The sequence below is a fragment of the Fukomys damarensis genome, unplaced genomic scaffold (assembly GCF_012274545.1).
Source record: "Fukomys damarensis isolate Sample0158 unplaced genomic scaffold, DMR_v1.0_HiC HiC_scaffold_16, whole genome shotgun sequence".
NCBI lineage: Eukaryota > Metazoa > Chordata > Mammalia > Rodentia > Bathyergidae > Fukomys > Fukomys damarensis.
Window position 1 is genome coordinate 110,984,001 of NW_022900928.1, and position 6,164 is coordinate 110,990,164.

Here is a 6,164-nt window from a genome sequence, read left to right on the forward strand (position 1 = left end):
TCCACAGTCTTAAGGAAATGAAGTTGCAAAAATTAGAGTTTGGCGCTTCCCAAAACAGCACAGACTAAAGACCAAGACACCAAACCAGAAGGAAGTCAAATGAGGTGCACCTCAAATTCAGCAGCTAAGGAGAAAAGCTTTCCACAATCTCATGGAGGAGGGGACACAAAATTTAAATTAAAAACCAACCAAGGGAGAGAATCTATGAAGCATAATCCAGACTCTAAAATGAAATTCTGAAAAGAAGAGCACATGAATCAACCTCATATTATTTGTACAATTTTCATACATAAGGTCTGGAATTCAGTAAAATTATTAGGAATGCTAGAGGACAACAATAAAAAACTAAACATAAGAGAAAAGCAACAACAGTACCAGGGATTCAGATAACAAAATCAAGAGATTTATACTTTAAAATAATTACAATAGATTGTTTAGATAAAATAGAGAATAGGAGAATTCCACTAGAAAACTTAAATCTAATCAAGAAAACACATTGAAATTTAAGAACTGAAAAAATAAGTGAAATATATTAAATATTTCACATATGGATTTAACAGAAGAATGCATGTAATAGAAATGACCACTGCATCAACTACAGAACATATATTCTTTTCTTTTCCCTCATTGAGCTTATTGGTACATTTTAGGTACACAGTACAGTTACATTCATTACTGGGATCTTGTACCTTTACATGACAGGTCTTGTCTCATTTTTTTAAGAACTGAAAAAATAAGTGAAATATATTAAATATTTCACATATGGATTTAACAGAAGAATGCATGTAATAGAAATGACCACTGCATCAACTACAGAACATATATTCTTTTCTTTTCCCTCATTGAGCTTATTGGTACATTTTAGGTACACAGTACAGTTACATTCATTACTGGGATCTTGTACCTTTACATGACAGGTCTTGGTTCTCATTTTTTCCCCTTGTCTCTGCCCTCCCTTCACTCCCTCCACCCTTTCCTATGTACGATGATTTTGTTTCCATTCTTTAATTTTCTCATATTTTTTCTTCTCCCTTATTTCCTTTCCCCTACATTCCCACTTCCCCTACACCTTTAGCCCTTTTCTTCATATTTCATATTGTCAGTTTCACTGTGAAAACCAAAAAATAGAAAAAGTATATCCCAATCACCTTCACTCAAGAGGCTGAGGCAGGAGGATCACCAGGAGATGGAAGTCAGCATGAGTTACCTAATGAGTTCAAGATTGTCCTGCATGCATGGCAAGAGACCTGTGTCAATAAAACACTAACTACTACTACTACTACTACTACTACTACTACTACTACTACTGCTACTACTACTAGCACTAATTTTGTGTAGCTTTGCAATTTTTTCCCAGAAGACGTTATTGGAAATTAAAGACACTCAATAAATTTAAATTTCTTCATTGCATTTTTCATTTGTAGAATAAGGAAATAATATCTGCTTGCCCTACCTTATAATATATTTTGAATATTAGAAAACATCATGAAAATTCAAAATCACCATCTCCTTGAATTAACATTCTTTTTATTTTGAAACTCTTTTCTTTATGTTAAACTCCTATAAGGAGCCAAATTTTCTAAATTTAGTGCAAGATTTTAAAATGACATTTCCTGAATTGGTATCTTAAATTATGTATTATGATTTGTTTCTAAAAAGAAAGATATGAGTTTGTAGTGTTCCCCATGTCTGCATTATATTCCATTAAGAAATACCCTTAAGTCATGGGAAATGATGCTTTCTTTTTTTATTACCTTTTCATTTCTGGTTTCCCTCTTGAATACACTTTTTCTGAATTTTCTTGTCATTTGCTTTCTGGGTAAAGCAGTAAATTTTCCCAGTGAATCCCACTGCATCCACACCACTTTGAAGACCTGAGAATATACTTTCTGCTCCCTAAATATAACTGCTTTCGCAGAAGCTCGTGGATTACCTTGTTTCACACCTTTCATGACACTGGTGCTTTTCCTAGGTCATCTCATAAGGTTACCAGGTTTATCTCCTTTATATTTTCTTATTTCTGTGCTGCTTCCGCTGTAAACTATTGTGAACCTTCCCTTACCCATCTTTTGATCATCAGCAGTTTGTGATGTTTGAAGCGTCAAGAACCCTCTAGTGATGACGTCATTTTCAGCCATAGCCGTGGACCCAGTACCCTCTGACTGTGGCACATTGTCTGTCACCTGCATTAAGAAACACTCCGCAACACCCAGATTTCGACTACATTTTCTGGATGTTGGCATCTGAACTTTCTTGACAATGGGACTATGATTCAGCGGGTAAGCCAGATAAAGAGAATTCAGCACATGAGAACTGCCCTGCTTCGGGGTGCTCCTGCCATTGATGTCTAGTGTTTCCGTTCCGTGCCATGCTCCTTTCAAGCCTCTTCTTGTGAATCCTTGTATACTTTATATGAGTGTATGCATCTATTTTCTTTTCATTATTTAGATTTTAAGTAATCGCTCCAAGGTCCAACTCTTATCAGAAAATCTAGGTCCCCTTAGGGGACTGGTTCATCTTTAGTGTCATGTTCATCTTTAGCCTATAAACATTCAACGCATGCTCAGTAGATGATTCCTAAAAAGAGCTCAATGAGACGTTTATTGAACTGTTTGTGAGGCACTTCTGCGAAGTGCTTTGGAAAAATCAAATAATTATTAAACTATAATTTTATTATTTTGTAAGGGTCATTTGTCTCCTTCCTCTTTTTTTAATTCCAAGCTCCCTTCAGGTTGCTTCACCAGGAATGTAGCAGATCTTTTAAATTCTGCATACTTATTGAAAGTGTACTCAACTTGACAAGGTCTTGAAAATCTGATTATGTTAACAGAATCTGTATATCTTTCTCTGTAAATATTCTTAAATGAACTTAAAAGTAGTATGTGAGCTTGTGGTATACGTATTACATATTCTTGAGTAATTCTTATTACAAATCACTTTTTCTCAATCTAGATCTTAGGGAGGAAACATATTTGACCTATTTTCTTTTAAGTGTGTATATTCTTTATTTACATGTAAGACGTCTTAGTTGTACGATGACTATGGTATTTCTGATTTAGTAAAGCCATTCTTGCCTTATTGTGATTCTGTATCAATCTAGTGATTCCCATCAATCTTCTCATTGTTATCTTCTTGTCATTATTGTTTCAGTTCTGGAAGGCATGGAAATATCTTTTAAATTTGTCAATGATAATAATTATAAATATTTGTTAATTGTTATAAATCACTGTTATTTTACTTGTAAAAATTGCTGATTGAACATGTAAATTACAAGTGCATATACAGATAGAAATTATTGTACTCAGTAGTGGGGTTTGATTGTAACTGGGAAGACAAGAAAAAAATTTAAAAACCACATGCATAATAAAATGAACATTCATCGTGCCAAAAAGTGATATTTTATTAATAACGATTCTTCAAAGCATATAACTGGGTTTATGCCTTTTTTGGTGTGTGTATTATATTTCATTATTCTTTATAATAAAAGAAAAATAATATTACAGGAAAAAAGAGGCAATAGAACATAATTGAAAATATAATAAATTTTAAAAAATCATAGCTTTGTCTTAGCCTTGATATTTATCAAATGCATGTCCTTATGTAAATCACCTGTTTGAACATCTGTGTCTTCAACTGTTAAACAAAGCTAAATATAATATTCAAGGATTTGTTCTTTTGATTTATCAGGCTAAAGTTAAGAGTGGTACTTGTACCTTTAACAGTGAAGTACCTCTCTTACGTCCTCAGTTCCTGTTATTTTGTGCCTTCTGCCTGTTCGCATCAGCATACAAATTGATCATTCCTGTTACAATGAGCCGATTATGATGGTGATATTGACAATACAGCACCATCAGTTGGGAATTATTATTCAATACAATATATCTCAATATCTCTTAGGTTTTTCTAACTGTTGATGTTTCCTGAAAACTATTAATTATACCTCCTTTTCAAGCACTAAAGCAATTGAATAGCAGGTGTAAGCATGTGAGAGAGCTTAAGAACATCAGCTCTTCAGTTGGAAAGTTGGACTGGGTAAAGTAAGCATAGTGAGATTCATGGCAGTTTTTTTCTCCTGAATTTAGATGCCATTCTTCATTTACACGTCGATAAAGTACTCAGATGAGACACCTTGTCAGCTGCATGGGACAACTTCAGAGTTCTCTGTAAATATCTTTGTGTTGAGAGAACTTCCAAACTCTGAACATCTTGGACTGCAAACCTGCTTCTAGAAGAAAACCAATATCTCCAGACAGAAGTGCAAGTGCATGCAGAATGCTTTCATCCCACTTACAAGAGGTCACAGACAAAAGGGACAGGAACCACCACTGTAGGCTTCCCTCTGGAAGGATGTGGCCCATGTGCTTACTTTTCTCACTTCTCTGGATTCTGCCTCCTGCAGAGAAGTATGCGTATAGGTTACAGCAGAGTGCAGAGTTGTTCCAAAACAGTTCTCTTCTAGAGAGTGACGTGTACATCAGCTTTGTGGAAACTTGAGAGGAAGAATGTGGCTCTTTCTAAAAGAAGTTATTATTTTTTCCAATTATAGATACAATCGCTAGGCCTTGTTGTGCCTAGGTCATTTGTATAAACTCTGTCATAAGGACTGAGTGTAGAGCAAGGATTCAAATGCAAATTTTCTATTCCATAGTCATCATCTTTCTTTCTCTTTTTTTTTTCCTTTTTCCCCTTCCTTCCTTCCTTCCTCTCTCTCTGGTTATGGTTTTTTTTTTTTTTTTGCTACCGGGGTCCTCGAGCTTGCGAGGTAGGCGGCGAAACCACTGAGCTAAATCCCCGGCCCGGTTTTGGTATTGTTTGAGTCAAAGCCCAGGCTAGCTTCTAACTTGTAGCGATTCTCTGTCTCAGCCTCCCAAAAGCTGAGGTTATATATTTAAAAGTAGATGAGTCGATTCCCAGTACAAAAAAAAATTTAAAAATGTAGATGAGAAAGCAGTTATGCAACACAGTTACTATGACCAAAATGTTTTGGGACACTATAGCTACAGAGGATCGTTAACCAGCATAGATATTTATCTATTTTTGAGGGTCATTTGAAGATAAAATTAACTAATGCACAATACAGTGATTTATAAACTTGAAGCTATGAACATATTGCTGTTATTACTATAAATAATGTTTCCCTAAATCAACTTCAATACTATAAGGCTAATGATTCTTGCATTGGCTACATCTCAGACTGCTGTGAGGATTACATGTAGTGATGTAGCTGAAAATTCTTTGTAAGCTGCAAGACACTGTACAAATGAAGGTTACCGTTATTGACTTGTACATTAATTGTTAGTCCTCAAACACAAAGTAGTTAATGCTTTAATAATGAAAATTTGAACTACAAAAATCTGCTAGAGAAAGCTCTTGTAGAGGTTGAGACCATAACTTCAGATGCACAAAATGTGGCTGTAAGACTGATTAGACTAATAGAACATTGCATTTTATTGATTTTGTGGTTTCTTTCTACTTTCCAGCTCAGTATGCAGAGAAGCTAAAAGGTGTGGACATTGGAAAACATTCATAGGAATCTAATTCATCAGGCTGAAGTCTCTCTTGCTAAACAAAAAAGTGAATCCTCAGCCAGGAGCTTAGGAATTACTTGGGATGAGAATATCACATCGTCACTTTCACCTAGTACACCACAATCTGAAATTTCAGGTTTCAAAATTACTGCTTTATAGGAAGTTAAAAAACAGTGACTCACTATATCAGTAAGAGGATATATGCTTACTGGGTTTCTATAATAAACTAGTGAAGTTTCCTATGATAGTATTTATGATATACTTAATATATTTAGTGCTGTAATTACCATGCTATAAAATAATTATTGTTTAGAAAAACAAAAATGCTAGACATCCATGGAGTTTTCTGTTTGATGTTTGTGCATTTTTTCTTCTTATATTTAATTTTCTGTTCACCTTCAGTGTATTCTCTGGATTTATTTGTTTACTCAATAGTAATTATTTTTTTGAGACAGGGTCTCACTATGTAGTTGAGACTGACCTGGAATTTACTATGTAGCCCAGGCTGGTCTTGAACTCACAGCGATCCTCCTGCCTCAGCCTCCCGGTGCTGGATTACAGGCATGTGCCACCATGCCTGCACTCAATGGTTATTTTAAAACAGTGTTTAATCTAGCAAATACTCTGCTAAATTCT

At 34.8% G+C, this 6,164-nt stretch overlaps 1 long non-coding RNA gene across 1 annotated transcript; it reads left to right on the plus strand.

Annotated features, from left to right (window-relative positions):
• Positions 1-2,147: 2,147 nt before the first annotated feature.
• Positions 2,148-5,559, plus strand: LOC104856575. Its single transcript, XR_778670.2, has 3 exons — positions 2,148-2,279; positions 4,083-4,403; positions 5,481-5,559. It is a non-coding gene; the product is annotated as an uncharacterized LOC104856575 (long non-coding RNA).
• The last annotated feature ends 605 nt before the right edge of the window (positions 5,560-6,164 follow it).